At 40.8% G+C, this 19,339-nt stretch overlaps 2 pseudogenes; both read right to left on the bottom strand.

The window, feature by feature from the left end:
* Positions 1 to 12,069: 12,069 nt before the first annotated feature.
* Positions 12,070 to 13,979, bottom strand: LOC126947471 (RWD domain-containing protein 1-like; annotated as a pseudogene).
* Positions 13,980 to 17,083: 3,104 nt separating this feature from the next.
* LOC126948924 (bone morphogenetic protein receptor type-1A-like) lies at positions 17,084 to 18,721 on the bottom strand (annotated as a pseudogene).
* Between the last annotated feature and the right edge of the window lie 618 nt (positions 18,722 to 19,339).

Raw genomic sequence — 19,339 nt, 5'->3', positions numbered from 1 at the left:
ATTCCATTAATTGACATTTGGATGTTAAAACAAACTTGCACTCTGGGATAAATTCCACTTGGTCATGGAATATAATTTGTTTTATATATTTCTGGATTCTGCTTGCTAGTATTTTGTTGAGGACTTTTGCATTCATACTCATAAGATATATTGGTCTGTATATTTCTTTTTTTTTTCCCCCTGAAACAGTCATGGTCTGTTGCCCAGGCTGGAGTGCAGTGGTGTGATCTCAGCTCACTGCGACCTCAGCCTCCCAGGTACAAGCGGTTCTTCTGTCTCAGCCTCCTAAGTGGCTGGGACTATAGGCATGCCCCACCACACCCAGCTAATTTTGTATTTTTAGTAGAGATGGGGTTTCACCATGTTGGCCAGGCTGGTCTCAAACTCTTGACCTCAAGTATCCACCTGCCTCAGCCTCCCAAAGCACTGGGATTACAGCGGGTGACCCACATGGGCCTGGCCAGTCTGTAGATTTCTTGTGTTGCCTTTGTACAGATTTAATATTAGGGTAATAGTGGCCTCATGGAATGAATTGGGAAGTGTTTCTTCCTCTTCTAACTTTTGAAAGAGTTTATAAAGAGTTGGTATTAGCTTTCTGTAAATGTTTGAATGTTTGGTAGAACTGAGCATTGAAGCTACCTGGGACTTTTTCGTGGGCAGTTTTTACATTTTTAAATACTAATTCAGTTTCTTCATTTGTTATAGGTCTATTCAAATTTTCTATTTCTTCTTGAGTCAGTTTGAATAGTTTGTGTCTTTGAGGAATTTATTTTATCTAGGATCTAGGTTATTTTATTTATTTATTTATTTATTTATTTATTTATTTATTTTTGAGACACGGTCTCACTCTGTCACCCAGACTGCAGTGCAGTAGCGCAGTCTTGGCTCACTACAACCTCTGCCACCCAGGTTCAAGTGATTCTAGTGCCTCAGCCTCCCAAGTAGCAGGGATTATAGGCACCTGCCACCACACCCGGCTAATCTTTTGTATTTTTAGTAGAGATAGGGTTTTGCCATGTTGGCCAGCCTGGTCTCAAACTCCTGGCCTCTAGTGATCCACCCACCTCAGCCTCCCAAAGTTCTGGGATTACAGGCATGAGCCACCGTGCGCAACCCATAGATTATCTAATTTATTGGCATGCAGTTATTCATAATATTCCTATATAATCTTTTCATGTCTGTAAGGTCAGTAGTAACACTGCCTGATTCCAGTAATCTTGAGAGAGAGGAATAGCACTGGGTGGTGGCTGGAGGATGGAAAACCCCAAACAGCTAAAACAGGAACTGAGCAAAGAAACTACAGGATAATAGAAAACCCAAAATAAGGGAGAGAAAATTGCCAAAATTCGGGTTTGGGTGACCTGTCCATGACTCTTCCAGGGAAACCCAAACAAAGGAGACGGGTTTTCCCAGAAATCCCCTACTTTTCCTAAATACCTAATAATTATTCCATCTTCTTTTTTCTTAATTTTTTTTTTTTCTTTATAGAGATGGGGTCTCACTATGTTGACCAGGCTGGTCTCAAACTCCTAGCCTCAAGCAATGCTCCCACCTCAGCCTCCCAAACTGCTGGGATTACAGGTCTGAGCCACTGGGCCCAGCCATTATTCCTTCTTCTAATTAAGAAACACCCAGCAATTTCAGGTAGCAGCCAGAAGGGAGCTGTTAAAATTAGCTACAAGGGTAAGAACAAGCTTGGGATGGTAAGACCCTAACAAACAGGATGGTGCTAACCTGACTGAGACCAACTGGGTTCACCATGGTGCTGGATTTGATCCATACCTTATGCCAGACCTCATTATATGTTCATTACCATACTAAAGCACACACTCACCAACGCCATGATAGATCCGGGCATGACAAAATATGTGGCAACCCAATTCTAGTAAATCGACACCTTTTTCCTAGAAGACCTCATGATTATTCTACTCCCTTATTAGAAGAGCCCATAAAATTAGAAACCCAAACTCTGTTTCCTGTGACTCAGTCTCCTGAGCACACCCCCAGCCACTCTCGCTCTCGAGTGTGTACTTTTGCTTTGCAATAAAAGCTTCTTGGTCGGGCACAGTGGCTCACACCTGTAATCCCAGCACTTTGGGAGGCCTGGGTGGGCAGATCACTTGAGGTCAGGAGTTTGAGACCAGCCTGGACAACATGGCAAAACCCCGTCTCTACTAAAAATACAAAAATTAGCTGGCTATGGTGGTGCATGCCTGTAATTCTAGCTACTTCGGAGGCTGACATGAGAGAATCACTTGAACCCAGGAGGCAGAGGTTGCAGTGAGCCAAAATTATGCCATTGCAGACTGCGAGACTTCATCTCAAAAACAAAACAAAACAAAACCTTCTCGTCTTTTGTTTCATTCTGTCTCATCCCTGAATTCTTTCTCGCAATGGTTTCAAGAACCTGAAACACCTGCCTGGGGCTGGGGTCTCACCAGCACCTGGAGACCAACCTAAGCTCTCTGGCAACAATTTGAGTGTTACCTTTTTTCATTATAAATTTCCTCTTATTTCCACTAACATTTTTGTTTTACACTTTATTTTGTTTGATATTAGGACAGCCATTTCAATTCTTGTGGTGGTGATTTGCATATCTTCTTCCATCCTTTTACTTTCAATCTATCTGTATCTTTGAATCTAAATTATATTCTCCATAGATATTATATAGTTAGATCTTGTTTTTTTAAATTCAGTTTTACAAGCTCTGCCCTTAGATTGTTTAATGAATTCATATTGAATGCTGTTGTTGGTACAGTTGGATTTATGTCTACAATTTCACTTATTTTCTATGTGTCTCATCTCTTTTTTGGTCCTCTATTCTTCCTTTACTGATATCTTTTGCATTAAGTGAATATTTTTTAATGAAGCATTTAAATTTCTATAATTATTTTTTTCCTACTTTTTGAGGTTTGTTTTTTCTCAGTGTGAGGCAGAAGAATAGGGCCTGGAGGCAGGGAACCTAAGGACTTCCTAGAACTAAGTCAAATGGAAACACTTCGGCTATGACAGGAAATATCCTCTTCATTTACAGGGTGTACACGAAATAAATAAATTTGCAACTTCACTTTAGCCTCTTCATTTACATAGGGCGTACACCAAGTAACCAATGGAAACCTCTAGAGGGTATTTAAACCCCAGAAAAGTCTGTAACTCGGCTCTCAATCCCCATGCTCCTGCCCGCTCCCTCTGTGGAGTATACTTTTGTTTTCAGTAAATCTCTGCTTTTGTCGCTTCATTCTTTCCTTGCTTTGTTTGTGCGTTTTGTCGAATTCTTTGTTTGAGATGCCAGGAACCTGGACACGCTCCACTGGTAACAAGGGCTTCTTAACACATTAAAATCAACTTCAGATTTATACTAACTTAATTCAAGTGAGATATAGAAGCACTATTTTCATGTAAGTCTATTCTTCCCTCTTCCTTTTTTGGTTTTGTTGTACATATTAACTCTAGTAATGTTGCATACCAAGTAATATGTTGTTATAATTATTATTTTACCATCTGTACTCACTTAGCTCAATACAGCTTTGCTTCCAATCACCTCCTTTGGGTTGTTATTGGCAAATATATTAAAAATATATTCTACTTCTATATGTTTTAGGCTCAGTAATATATACATATTTTGCATAATTGCTTTTTAAATAAGAGAAGAAAAAACAAAATATGCATTTATACTATCTTTCATAATTATGTTTTCCTAGAGTTACCTTGTAAGTGATGAACTGTTTTTTCTTGTGGTTTTGAAGATTATCCCTTTGTCACTGAGCTTCAGTATTTCTACTGTGATGGTCTGTTTTTGGACTTCTTTGTGTTTGTCCTACTTGAAGTCCCTTGAGCTTCCCAGATACATAGGTTGGTGTTTTTCAGTGTGGGATGTTTCTAGCCATTATCTCTTTGAGTGTTTTTTCTGCTCCTTTCTCTCTACTCCTTCTGGTATTCTCATTATATATATATGTTGGTGTGCTAAATAGTATCCCACGTTTCTTTGAGGCTTCATTATTTTTCATTTCTTTTTCTCCCTGTTCTTTGGATTATGTAATTTCTATTGATTTATCTTCAAGTTCACTAATTGTTTCATCTGCTAGTTCAAATCTTTTTTTTTTAATTTCAGTGATTTTTTTTTCCATTTATAAATTTCAACTGCAGAATTTCCATTTGGTGCTTTTTATGATTTTTATCCCTTTATTGATATTTTGTATTTAGTGTGACATTGTCTTCACAACTTCCTTTACTTCTTTGTGGTTTCTCTTAGGTCTTTGAACATATTTATTTATTTGTTTATTTTTTGAGACAGGGTCTCACTCCCAAAACCCAGACTGGAGTGCAGTGGTGTGATTGTTACCAGAAAGGGGTCCTCATCCAGACCCCAAGACAAGGTTTTTGGACCTCAAGCAAGAAAGAATTCAGGGCGAGTCTGTAGAGTAAAGTGATAGCAAGTTTGTTAAGAAAGTAAAAGAATAAAAGAATGGCTACTCCACAGGCAGGGCAGCCTATTTATTATTTATTTTTGAGACAGGGTCTCACTGTCACCCCGGCTGGAGTGCATGGCACACTCATGGCTCACTGCAGCCTTGACCTCCTGGGCTCAAGCAATTCTCCCGCCTCAGCCACCTGAGTAGCTGGGACTACAGCGGCACACCACCACATCTGGCTAATTTTTTGTATCTTTGTAGAGATGGGGTCTCACCATATTGCCCAGGCTGGTCTCAAACTCTTCAGTTTAAGGGATCCTCGGTCCTCAGCCTCCCAAGGGGATTACAGGTGTGATACATTGTAGATAACATATGGTAGCCACTCTGGGTCTGTCCCCACCCCTTCCAGAGGTTGTTCGTGTTATTTGCTGTTTATCTGTTTAGTGACTGGCTGGACTATTTTAGTGAAGTCTAGTTTCTCCCCCACCCCCAGCCTCTCTGTGCTACTAAGCCTCTGATGTTGCTCCTCAAGGAGGCCCAGGTGGGGATGAACACAGTCACCCTGGCAGGGCAGTGGACTTGGCTGTGTTCACCTCATCTCTTTCCCTGACTACATCCATCTGTTAAACTCCATGAATTGCTAGCTAGTTGTTCTATTGTTTTCAAAGAAGTCTTAGAGGGTGAAACCACCTTTGCAAAATTATGACTGAGACAGTGAAAGAGATCTAACTTAACTGACTCCATCTTTCTTCTAACCTCCAAGCTGCCCTTGTTCACTCCTGGGCACAGGCTGAACTAACTTTGGGAGAAACTTATAGTTTAAACAAAGACAGTAACAGCCCCTTCGCAAAGCAGACCTCCTTCTTGCCTGGGAACTAGATTGCCTTTGTAGGACTAACATTAGCCACAAGATTAGAAATTATGGTTTAGGAGTCATGCAGTTGGAGGCTGAAAGATTCTGACCCTCCCTAAACTGCTCCTAAGATCAGTGTTGGAGATATTTTGCAGACCCTGCACTTGCTAGATCAGCTGGCGCCACCCAGATCAATAAAGTGGCTCATCTGCTCTTGTGGCCCCCGCCACCCAGGAACTGACTCAGTGCAGGAAGACAGCTTCGGTTCCCTATGATTTCATCTCTGACCAATCAGCACGCCTGACTCGCTGGTTTCACCCCCACCCATCAAGTCATCCTTAAAACCTCTGCTCCTTGAATTCTCGGGGAGACTGATTTGAGTAATAGTAAACCTCTGGTCTCCTGCACAGCCAGTTCTGTGTGAATTATTCTTTCTCTATTGCAATTCCCCTATCTTGATGAATTGGCTCTGCTTACCCATCGGGCAAGGTGAACCCCTTGGGCGGTTACAGGGGCATAAGTTAATCTAGAAACGAATCTAATAAAATTCAGGCTCCTTCGAAGAGATACGTCTGGGTGTCAGCATTGGATATTTGTTCTGACACCAGGGTACTCCTCCCAGCTGTGTCTTTCTCTGGTTCTCTGCTGCAGACAAGCTGGCCCATGGTTTAGCCTGTGTCTTGAATCTCCTCTCAATTGCCTTTCACCACAACCTCTTCTGTTTTTGAGAGCACCCTTATGACACAGGGGAACCCGAAAAATTGGTGTTCAACCTGGGAAATCAACCCTTTCTTGGCTTCATGGAGGAAAGAATTCAAGAATGAGCTGACAGAATAAAGTGAAAGCAAGTTTATTAAGGAAACAAATGAAAGAAAGCTTACAGCACAGGCAGAGTGTGCTGTGAGGGTTGCTGCTACCTGGCTATTTGATGGCTATTTCTTGATGACATGGTAAACAAGAGGAGGATTGTTCCATGAGTTTTCTCGAAAAGGGGCAAGGAGCTCCCAGAACGGGGAGTTTCTCCCCTTTACAGACCATATAGGGTAACTTCCAGGCGTTGCCATGGCATTTGTAAACTATCAGGGCACTGGTGGGTGTGTCTTTTAGCATGTGAAATGCATTATAATTAGCCTATAATGAGCAGTGAGGGTAATCAGAGGTCACTTTCATTGCCGTCTTACTTCTAATTGGTTTGAGCTGGCTTCTTTTTTGTTTTGTGTTTTGTTTTTTGAGACAGAGTCTTGCTCTGTTGCCCAGGCTGGAGTGCAGTGGTGCAATCTCAGCTCACTGCAACCTTAGCCTCCCAGGTTCAAGAGAGTCTCCTGCCTCAGCCTCCTGAGTAGCTGAGATTACAGGTGTGTGCCACCACACCCAGCTAATTTTTTTATTTTTAGTAGAGATGGAGTTTCACCATGGTGGTCAAGCTGGTCTCAAACTCCTGACCTCGTGATCTGCACAACTCAGCCTCCCAAAGTGCTGGGATTACAGGCGTGAGCCACCATGCCTGGCAAGGCTGGCTTCTTTATTATATCTTGTCTTATCAGCAGAGTCTTGTGACTGTGTCTTGGGAAACCAACATTGCCATTTGTTTTGGGATACTAGTCCTGCTGATCTCCTACCTCTCTTAAACTAAGGCTTCCCAAATTTCTGTTACAAATGAAGTCAGTTCACATTAGAAAGAGATCAGGAGGCCGGCACGGTGGCTCACGCCTGTAATCCCAGCACTTTGTGAGGCTGAGGTGGGTGGATCGCTTAAGGTCAGGAGTTTGAGACCAGCCTGGCCAACATGGCAAAACCCTACCTCTACTAAAAATACCAAAATTAGCCAGGCATGGTGGTGGGCACCTGTAATTCCAGCTACTCGGGAGGCTGAGGCAGGAAGAATTGCTTGAACCCAGAAGGCGGAGTTTGTAGTGAGCCGAGATCAAGCCACTGCACTCCAGCCTGGGCGACAGAGCGACTCCGTCTCAAAAAAAAAAAAAAAAACAAACAAAAAAATGGAGAGAGATCAGGAGCTATCTGTTTCATAGCCTACTCCTCACTCCTCCATCTAGGCAAATTTCTGAGTCAGGGCTCTGAATCTGGGGATGGAGTCTATGGTGTGAACTTAAAATAAAAATAAAGAGAGGGAGAGATAGAGGGGGAGAGAGAGAAAGAGACTATCCAAAGGCACAGTTTGAATAACTGTGTCTCAGGAATAGCAGAGAATTGCAATCAGGAATAGCATACTATTTTGAACCATAGGTACATCCAAAGAGGCTGGGGATAGGGGAGGCTATTAAAGATAAGAAAAGGAGAAGTCCATGTAAGTTGTTTTGAAACAAAGACCATTGATTACAAGGACTTGTTGCAGGAGGTGGTATGAACTCCTTGGTGGAGGCAGCTGTCATTGTGCTAGTGTCCTTGTGCAAGTGGCTTATCTGGAATACTGCATTTCTGAGGAATTTCTTGTATGGCTTCCATCGTAGACATGCATTTGGGGATTCCATATGGTTAAGTCTTGTTAGAGCCATACATGCATAAGGGCTCCTTCATTATGGCCTCCTGGCACCATTGTGTGAGGGTTTGACCTAAGTGATTCCATTTTGTTGTTGTTGTTGTTTGCCCCCATCATGAGGTCAAGGTGACTCTATTTTGATACTGATAATTTTCACATATCCCCCTTTTGATCAAGATCTTTCTCCAGAAGCATCACTGATCAATCGTTGAAATTAGGTTTGATTGTCCCAATGGGTCTGGTCCCACGTGGAGCAGAAGTGGCTCAGACCAACAATTAGAAGTTGATGTTAAAACCAAGATACACATTTGAACATTTCCCTCCCTCTCTGAGAGAGGAGAAGCTCTCAGGCTATGTGTGTCTGGATCTTATTGACACATTTAATTTCATCTGTTCCATAGGTATTGGTTATTATCTTAAAGCACTGGGAAAGCATTATTCTGTTAGGAGCTGTACTTCTGTAGAAATTTGACAGGTAACAGGTTCAAAGTTTAAAAAGGAATAATATAGAATAAAAATAACAGCAATATAAGAACCCCTGTTTGCATAATGGTTTTGAGCCATAAAGCTAGGCATGGAGGCAGTCAACTAAACAAATGACCATGGGGGACTGAATGAGATGTGTTATAGCCAAGTGGTTTGTTCCCTAGTTTTATGCAATTGAGTCTCAATTTTCACAGAGAAATTTATCCAGGTACAGCATGTACTCTTAGTGCTGACACAGACACCTTCTGATTCAACCAACAGATAATCAAAAGCTATTTTTTATCTGTGACTACTCTGGAAAGACAGTCTAATGAGTGCAGCTGAATAGAAATGGGCTTTACAGAGGAGACTGCAAAGGTACCCAAGGTGATGGATAAAGTTTTAATCACATGTTCACTGGTGTTTTTACCAAGCCAAGGCAAAAGGAGTTTACCAATTGTGAAAATCAGACAAAAGCATCATTCTGCCAAATGAAAAAGCTCAACATACATAAGGGAAAATTAAGAAAGGTGAGAGTCTCCTCCAAAGTCTTGTTCTGGTGTCTTGGAGAGAGCTGTCCATAGCATGAAGTCATCAACTTCTTGTCCTGATTTGCAGTTTGCATGTCTCTGATGATGACATCAGGCATTCTAGTGAACTGTCTGTGAGGCTAAACATTAGAAATGAGACTTGTTCCTTGAAATTTACATCAAAGTTGTCCAGCCTCAGGTTTATGGTAGGCATTCTGGGGCAAAGCAGTTCTTGTTTTGTTTTCTTTTCTTTTTGAGCAGCAGTGGCATGATCGTAGCTCACTGCAGCCTAGAACTCCTGGGCTCAGGCAATTCTCCCTCCTCAACTTCCCTAGTAGCTGGGAATACCATGACCAACTAATTAAAAAAAAATTTTTTTTTATAGAGGGAAGTCTTGCTATATTGCCCCGGACACTTCAAACTCCAGGCCTCAAGCAATCCTCCCACCTCAGCTTCCAGAGTCACTGGGATTACAGGTGTGAGTCACTGTGCCTGACAGGAGTTCTTGTTCTTAGTTGAAGAGTAGTAGTCAGATACTGGAGGAAACTAGAAGAATTAAGGATCCAGTCTGCTCTACAGGTAGATAACAAAATCCCAAATCAATGAACAGGGTTATAATCTAATAACTGATGTATTATACTTTTCTTCAGAAACAATTTTTCTCTCTACAGTTACCCCCATTTTGACCAAAGATAATCAGAGTAAGATTAATTTGCTTGCAGAATAAGCTTAGCCTCATTAAACTTGGCCTGATTATATACATAAGTGCAGCAAGAATAGTGACTGACCACATTGGCTTTTTTTTTTTTTTTTTTTTTTTTTTTTTTTTTTTTTTTTTGAGACGGAGTCCCGCTGTGTCGCCCAGGGTGGAGTGCAGTGGCCAGATCTCAGCTCACTGCAAGCTCCGCCTCCCGGGTTTTTACGCCATTCTCCTGCCTCAGCCTCCCGAGTAGCCAGGACTACAGGCGCCCGCCACCTCGCCCGGCTAGTTTTTTGTATTATTTAGTAGAGACGGGGTTTCACCGTGTTAGCCAGGATGGTCTCGAACTCCTGACCTCGTGATCCGCCCGTCTCGGCCTCCCAAAGTGCTGGGATTACAGGCTTGAGCCACTGCGCCCGGCCCACATTGGCTCTTTTTAAGTTTGTTTTGCTGGAACTTTTGATAAGGAATCATGGATCAGGTTTTTAAATCCCTCTTGAGGCTAAGAAGACAAACTATTCTTTATAATTGTATCTTGTTATAAAGAAAGCAGATTCTTGGCTGGGCATGGTGGTTCACACCTGTAATATAAGCATTTTGGGAGGCCAAGCTAGGTGTATCATGAGGTCAGGAGTTCAAGACCAGCCTGGCCAATATGATGAAACCCCATCTCTACTAAAAATACAAAAATTATCCAGGCACAGTGGTGCATACCTGTAATCCCAGCTACTTGAGAGGCTGTGGCAGGAGAATTGTTTGAACCTGGTCGGTGGAGGTTGCAGTGAGCCAAGATCACACCACTGTACTCTAGCCTGGGAGACAGAGTGAGACACCGTCTCAAAAAAAAAAAAAAAAGAAGAAGAAGAAGAAATTATTTTAAACTCTAGCTGCCTGTTAATGTCCTTAAAGAAGAATTAAAGTGAAACAGTAACTCTCCATGGATGACAAAGATTTTAAATGGCCATGCTTAAAAATCTGATGACAGTTAATTATAATGAGACATTAACAAGGAAATTTGATTATTTCTGTGGCATATAACATTTTAACATAATAACTAAAATTATAGTTGATAACGTATTAGACTTTTAGGAATGTCATGCCATTTCTGGAGGACTCATATTAATAACATTTATAGATATAACTTAAAGAAGCTTTAGTGTTACTTATAATTTGACAATGCTTTCTATATAACTTATCAAATAAGCCTAATTAATTTAATACTGCTCTTTTTTTTTTTTTTTTTTTTTTTTTTTGAGACAGAGTCTCGTTCTGTTGCCTAGGCTGGAGTGCAGTGGTGCAATCTCAGCTCACTGCAACCTCCACCTCCCGGGTTCATGCCATTCTCCTGCCTCAGCCTCCCAAGTAGCTGGGACCACAGGTGCCCACCACCATGCCCCGCTAATTTTTTGTATTTTTAGTAGAGATGGTTTCACCGTGTCAGCCAGGATGGTCTCGATCTCCTGACCTCGTGATCTGCCCACCTCGGCCTCCCAAAGTGCTGAGATTACAGGTGTGAGCCACCACACCCGGCCAGTATTGCTCTTTTTAAAGGTAAGAAACATGTCCTTTGAGCTTTCCAGGGGCCCTACTGGAAAATCCCAAAGTTATTTCAAGGTCAAAAAAGGACTTAATTTGGAATTTCATTTTGGAAAGTTTGTCAAAAATGTCAAAAAACTTAAAGCTTTACATCAAATATGATCTTGGTCATCTATTTAGTATAAATGACAATAAAATATTATGAAGGCAAATACAAAAGGTTACACAGTTGTGAACAAAAAAAGTAGCTCTTTGATATTGAGAAGACTTAGTTTTTAAAAGTAATCAAAGACCTAGTAAAGAAAGCATAAAGCATAGAGAATTATTTTGATAATACACCAAATCTTCATTTCACAGGCCAATTACCTAAAAGATAAAGAAAAAACCTTCACTATTTTCTATTACAAGCAGATCAATCCTCTAAGAACATCTTGTAGTTTTCACATAGGAGATAAAATTCTAGTTTTATATCAGCATACCTTTGATATGAATGCTCAGTTTTTAGAAAAACTTACACATAATGTATGTTTAATATTACTTAGCTTGATCACACAAAATCTCCTTTTACAAGATGGATATTTCACAAAATTTTCACAAAATATTTTACAACTCTTTAGTTATATATATGTATGCATATTATGTATGTATATGTTTATGTGTATGCATATGTATGTATGTATATGTTTTTATGTATGTGTGTGTATGTGTACATATGGGATATATATATGGGTTTTTTTTTTTCCAATTTTGGAACAATAACAATCCAGTCATTTTACTTTGGAACGAAAAATACTATTTTTTTTTTATCACTCTAACAACACAAGATTCTCTCTAATTTTTTCTCCCAACTTTTCATATTGTAGTTTTAGCTGTGTCACTCTTTTCTTTATTTATTTTGGTTTTTCTATTTGAAATTTTAAGGTCAGTTTATTAAGTTCAATGATGAAAGCTATCAGAAAAACATTCTACTGAAACTTATTTTTTCTTAGAAAAAAAAGAAAGGAAAATCAAAACCCTCTAAGCATAGCCACAGGTGCTGTTTTCAGTCGAGCCTCTCTGCAGGTGGAGATGTTCCATTAGTCAGTGAAGTCACTCTCTGGGTCTGCAAGACTGGAGTCTGGGTCATCCTCCTCATCGTCCAGCTCCAAGTCATCCATTTCCTGGAACAAAGACTCATCTGGCCAGGGGCGGAAGCTCATACCTGTAATCCCAGCACTTTGGGAGGCTGAGGCTGGTGAATCATCTGAGGTCAGGTGTTTGAGACTAGCCTGGCCAACATGGCAAAAAAAAAATTAGCTAGGCGTGGTGGCCTGCGCCTGTAATCCCAGCCACTTGGGAGGCTGAGGCAGAAGAATCGCTTGAACCTAGGAGGCAGAGGTTGCAGTGAGCCAAGATCGTGCCACTACACTCCAGCCTGGGTAACAGAGCAAGACTCTGTCTCAAAAAAAAAAAAAAAAAAAAAAAAAAAAGCCAGGTGCAGTGGCTCATGCCTGTAATCCCAGCACTTTGGGAGGCCGAGGTGGGCAGATCATCTGAGGTCAGGAGTTCGAGACCAGCCTGATCAACATGGTGAAACCCCATTTCTACTAAAACTACAAAATTAGCCAGGCGTGGTGGCGCATGCCTGTAATCCCAGCTACTCAGGAGGCTGTGGCAGGAGAATTGCTTGAACCTGGGAGGCAGAGGTTGCAGTGAGCCGAGATTGCACCATTGCACTCCAGCCTGGGCTACAGAGCGAAACTTCATCTCAAAAAAAAAAAAAGAAAAAAAACAAAAAACAAAAAAACAACTCATTTATAATACCTCCACATTGTTTCCAGCATCCTCCAAGAACTGGATATCAGATGTATCAAGATTATGATCTGTTTCAAAAACTTGTTTCCCACTTAATTTATTTTTCTTGCTGGTTCTTCTTTCAATCATTTCTTTTTAATTTTCAAGAGTTTCTCATCAAGCTTGCTCTTCCAGTTTAAGAAATTCTTGGCCTAGCATGGTGGCTCACGCCTGTAATCCCAGCACTTTGGGAGGCCGAGGCGGGTGGATCACCTGAGGTCAGGAGTTTGAGACCAGCCTGGCCAACATGGCAAAACCCCTCTCTACTAAGATCGAAAAAATTAGTTGGGCATGGTGATGCATGCCTGTAGTCCCAGGCTGAGGACTGGAGGCTGAGGCGGGAAAATGGCTTGAACCCTGGAGGCAGAGGTTGCAGTGAGCTGAAATCATGCCACTGCACTCCAGCCTGGGCGACAGAGCAAGACTCTATCTCAAAAAAAAAAAAGAAAAGAAAAGAAAGAAAGAAAGAAAATTCTCAACTGTAACAGGAGTACCGTGGAATAATTGCTTTTCAGTTTCTTCTTCTTTTTCTTTTTGTTTCTTTTCTTCCTCTCTTCTAGTTTTTATCTGATCTACTATTTCATTTAATTTTTCTTGTACAGCTGTCACTAGATAAAGATCACCACCATACCGAGATTTCCTTCAGCTGTAATGCTAGTAATTTAAATATCTGAGACATCATTATCTTCTAGATTTTCCTGGGAGAATATTTCATAAAAGGAAGCTCTGTCTGGCTATTTTCCATGGTATGTAAACTTGAGGGTTTCATCATTTTCTCCAGCCTCAGATGTCACAGTATGGTGAAGCTGGGTGGATTTTCTGACACTACTTAGCAGGACTCTGTCAAGTGAAGCACTACTGAAGGAGAATGTGGTATGAGGAAAGTCCATGTATATTTTGGAAGACTAGTTGTTAGGAGGGTTGGATCAATGTGCAATCAAGCCAGTTAATGAAACCCTCAAACCTCTCTTCACTTATCCCCTTATACCCTGTTACACCCTCACAGCACAGATGTACTGCTAAGTGAGAGATAACATGAACAGGACTGGAGCTATACAGGGATAACTGAGAGACATCTGCCTGTGAAGGAGTCAGGGTAGATGGACTCCAGAACCTCCAGCTCATTGAGCTGCTCCTCGCCATCATCTGTCATCACGGCCCTTGCTACTGCCTGTGATCACCCAGATACCTAGGGCGGTGTGCAGCAGCTGGGACCGGCTGGTGCAGAGTCCCTGGCTGGAAGGCCCAGGGCCTCTTGTTTATTTTGAAATAACCCCCAAACCAGACAAAATTATTCTTTTTTAAACAAAAAGCATGTCTTTTTTAAACAAAAAACATATCCTCATATCTTTCTTATAATTCTCATATCTTTCTTAAAATTTTTCTCATCAAAACCCATCTTAATTTTTTGGTACACTTTGTATACTGAATTACATCTATTAATTCCAATTTTAAAATCTTAGTAACCTTAATTTCTAGTGAAAACCTAAGAAGTAAGCAATTTTAACTGTTTTATATCAGCATTTTGTACATTAACATTATTGTATAATTTTTTAAAATTATATCATTGTGGTTTTATTTTTACTTTTTCATTGGCACATGTAATTTTACATATTTATGGAGTACAATTTGATATTTCAATACATATATGTTGTATAATAATCAAATTAAGGTAGTTAGCATATCCATCACCCATACATATATCATTTCTTTTTGTTTTGTTTTGTTTTGTTTAGTTTTTGTAAAGCCAGGGTCTCATTTTCTCACCCAGGCTGGAGTGCAGTGACATGATTATAGCTTACTACAACTTCAAACTCCTGGGTTTAAGGGATCCTCCCGCCTCAACCTCCAAAGTGGTTGAGACTACAGACACGCACCACAGAGCCTAACTAATTCCTTTATTGTTTGTAGAGATGGGGGTCTCGCCATCTTTCCCAGGCTGGTCTTGAACTCCTGGGCTCACATGATCCTCCCACTTCAGCCTGCCAAAGTGCTGGGATTACCGATGTGAGCCACCCACCTTACCAGGCCTGTCATTTCTTTGTGATGGGAACATTTAAAAGTGTCTCTTATAGCTATATTGTAACATACAATGCCTTACTCTTAACCATAGTCACTCTATTGTACAATAGAACACCAGAATTTATTCTGCCTATCTAATTGTAACCTTGTACCTATTGGCCAATCTCTTTTTATCCTCCCCTTCTCAGTCTTGGTAGCCACTGTTCTACTCTCTGCTTCTATGATACCAACTTTTTTTTTTTTTTTCATATTCCATCTATGAGTCAGATCATGAAGTATTTGTCTTTCTGTGTCTGGCTTATTTTACTTAATACACTGTCCTCCCAGTTCATCCATGTTGTCATAAGTGACAGTATTTCATTCTTTTTATTTTTATTTCAATAGTTTTGGGGGAACAGATGGTGTTTGGTTACATGGAAAAGTTCTTTAGTGGTGATTTCTGAGATTTTGGTGCACCTGTCACCTGAGCAGTGTACACTGTACCCAATGTGTAGTCTTTTTTTTATGTACCATTTTATTGAAGAACAGTTATACAGTATAACTACAGATACTGACTAGATACTAAATATTTCTGCCTGATTTTTCATTGTCTTCACACGTTAGGGATCAGAAGTCAAAAACCAAAAATCTCAAATGATTTAGATGTCCAAAACATATTTAACAGTTGATAAATTTATAACACCTCTGACATATAAATTTCTAATTAGAGAATCCTTTCTTTTAAAAAAATTGAGATGATATTACCCTAATGAAGTTTTTGCCTGAAGTTAACAAAGTCCTGGATTTGATATATTACTTTGAATGCATTAATTCTGAAAATTCATATTTAGTTCTACTTTACAACATTTCTTCCCTTAAGGATGGGATGTGAGATACACATGAGCTGGTTTCTACAGTATTAATGTACATACATATATAAAGTATGTAAAGGAGTAGGTGATTTGCAGATAAAACACATTACACACAAAATATAAACAACTTCCCTTTTAAAAGTTACTGAGAATAAAGAATACAGAACATGGTTGTAGGCACTTACATTGCTATCAAATGCAGGAATCCACTTCCATAAGCAGTGCTTTCTTTGTAAGCATGGTTCATGGCACTGGAAGCTTCAACTTTGGAGAGGATGCTTTCCATGAGAAAAATAATAACTACAAAAAAAAAAAAAAAAAACCAGGTGGTAGAAGGAAAACAGTCTAAATTTACAGATCTTTTAAGCTTTTTTTGGCCTTTGTATCAGCTTTCATGTTAAAAAACATAGCTGGTGGGGAAGCTGTCTCACTTGCAAGGTAAATGGCTTGTATGAGATTAGCGAATCTTGGTCAGATACTGCGTTTTTAAAGCACAAAACCACCGATATCAACTCTCTCACTGATTACATGACAATAAAAGATCTGATATTCTGTATTCCCATGTAGCATTTTAATTGAAGTCTGGAAATGTGGTTAAAAGTCTGGCTTATTTTTTGAGACAGGGTCTTGCCTCACCCAAGCTGGAGTGCAGTGGCCCTTTGAGGTTTACTATAGCCTCAAACTCCTGGGCTCAAGTGATCCTCAGCCTCCCAATGGTCTTTGTAGACAGCCTGATGGAGTCCCATGGCACAAGAAGATTAAAACAACGTCTCCAATTTTAATAAATTTCTACAATCCAAAAAAAAAAAAAAAAAAAACCCACCAATATTTTCCTGTGCATGCATATAAATTATTTTCTTCTAATTCAAATGGCAGCAGAAGAATCCTGGCGTGCATGTGCATGCGCACACACACACACACACACACACACACACATCACATCATTAAGGAAGGCAGGACAAACTATCATAAACTAAGCAGTATCCCAAACACATCATCATCTATAGGCTGTTTTACAAACGTAGAATACATACGAACTGAATGTCTCAGGTAGAAGGCAAAGTCTATTTCTCCATCTCTGCTGCACTCATTTATCTTCTTAAGGCTGTCACAGAAAGCACTGTTTTATGAACCGGCAATTCAGTACCCAGAGCTTGACTGGAGACATTAATCAGGATTGAAGTCTTGATGCAATTCATAAAAACTCATTTAAAAAAAGGCCTAAAAAACCACATTTAAAATAAAGCTGTCCATATATAAAGAATGAAGTATTTACAAGTTCCCAGCTTGTATTCTATTAAGAGTACTGAAAGGTTTAATTAGCAGCCTGTGAACACGCAGTGAAGAAACAGTCTGAGAACCAAGTCAACATCTTTATTCCACTCTAATTCCACGCATTCCATGGGTAAAAACAGTTCTTGAGGTCTAGAGTTTCTCCTCCAATGGTTTCACCGTCAGATTTTTCATCTTGGGATTCAACCGTCTTGGCAAGCATCTTCTTGATTCTCAATACCGTGAGTCTGGAGGCTGAATTGTGGGCCCAGCATTCTGACATTAGCTTCAAAACTGCTCAGACATTCATCACTGTTCCACCAATTAGACACAATTAGCCACAAACGTTTGATACACACAACCTCACACATATCTTCGTATGACGGATCACTCGGTACCATGTTGTAACATGGCAATTGGTATTCTTCCACAATCTTCCTGTGATACAACGACGAGCCATCTCCCAAATGATCAGGCCGAAGCTGTAGATGTCAGCCATGAAGTAGGGCTGGAAGTGGTTTTTGTTCAGGCTTTCGTCCAGCACTTCTGGAGCCATGTAGTGTTTGGTGCCCACCCTGACATTCAAGAGCACGTCAACTTCATTTGTGTCACTGTTGAATTTAACAGCAAGGCCCAGGTCAGCAATACAGCAACTCCCATTTTTCTTGATGAGGATGTTTTAGCTCTTTAGGTCTCAATGAACAATTGCGGGCTTTCCTTGGGTGCCATAAATTTCTGTGTGCAGGTGGCACAGACCACAGGCAGCTGACTAAGCCAATTTGAGCAGGGCTCTGATGTCCAGTGTAGCACATTTCAGGAAGTCATAGAGAGATCCATTTTCACAGAGCTGAGTCCAGGCACCTGTACCTTTAATGCCTGCCGCTGTGAAACCAAGTATGTTTTCATGGCCCATTAGCACAGTTTTGTAGATTTCTGTTTCTGGAAACCAGCTGGCTTCTTCAGTGGTAAAGAATACTTTGACCGCCACTTTTTCACCACGCCATTTACCCATATCGGCCTTTACCAACTTGCCAGACCATCTGAATCTGTTTGGCAATAGTTCACTGAACCAATAAAGGTAGTCCAGGCCCATACCAGAACTTTGTGACCGGTGTGTAAGGTCTTTTAGTGATTCTCCAACTGGAATAAATGCTTTATCCTGTTCCAAATCACGATTGTAATGACGTCTGCTTGAGATGCTCTTGCAATAATGTTTGTTACAAAAGCCAAGAGCAGCTGGACAAGATGATCATAGCAATTATGCAGACAACCATAGAAATGAGCAAAACCAGCCATCGAACGCTGCCATCAAAAAATGGACCTATGACAACAGGGGGCAGTGTGGGTTGCAAATACTGGTTACATAAACTGGTCCAACAACATTCTATTGTCTGGCTTAGCTGGGCTTTTGGGGAATCTTTGCACTGAAAATCAGATCCTTCATATTTCAAACACCCTGAAGCTAATGTGATTTCTCCCTGGTCATCTTATTCTATGACGGCAAAGCAATGTCCATTAGTTATGCATGTGTTATTAATAGCATCATCCGGGCAGTGCCCTGAGCAATAGCACTTTCAAAAAGGCAAGGTATCCTCTGGTGCTAAGGTTACTCCATTTTCTGACTTTTCTGGTGGGAGTCTGATTTCATCCCAGTGCCATGGAGCATACTGTCTAGATTCTGTCCTTGGACACGAGAAATGATGAACAGATAGGCTCCCAGTATTCTGATGTAAATATATAGCTGAGCCATTGTTCATTTGTAATGCTTCCTGTCTACTGCCACCTTTAATGACTGGTCTTGCTACTTCACTAATTTAAATGACTATCCTTCAGTGAGATTTTCTTTTAAAAGATCGCAAGCACTTGACAGTGACTCCCACTCCCACTGCTTCTTGTGACTTCTCCAAGATGTGGCTAGATAAAACTGTACTTCCAATTTTCTCCAAACAGCTTTGACATATGCTTCCATTTCATGAATTCCAAGACAGTATTAAACTGGTGCATATTTTCATAAGTCCGGACTCCAGCCCTCGGCGCGGAGCGGGTGGGCGTGGCGAGCCGCGAGGGTGAAGTGGGGCCGACTCCGCCCTCGGCGTGCAGCGGCCCAGGCTGGTCGCCCCTCCATCTGGCAGTGCGACATTCACCTTGCGGGACAGATGCCCAGTGTGTAGTCTTTTATCCCTCACTCCCCTCCCAATCTTCCTCCAGAGTCCCCGAAGTCCATTATATTATTCTTACGGCTTTGCGTCCCCACAGCTTAGCTCCTGCTTATAAAGTGAAAACATAGGATGCTTGGTTTTCCATTCCTGAGTTACTTCACTTAGAATAAAGGTCTCCAACTCCATCCAAGTTGCTGAGAATGCCACTA

Source organism: Macaca thibetana, chromosome 2 (genome assembly GCF_024542745.1).
Source record: "Macaca thibetana thibetana isolate TM-01 chromosome 2, ASM2454274v1, whole genome shotgun sequence".
Classification (NCBI taxonomy): Eukaryota; Metazoa; Chordata; class Mammalia; order Primates; family Cercopithecidae; genus Macaca; species Macaca thibetana.
Note: the sequence above shows the minus strand (reverse complement) of the source record. Positions and strands in the feature narration are given on the sequence as shown.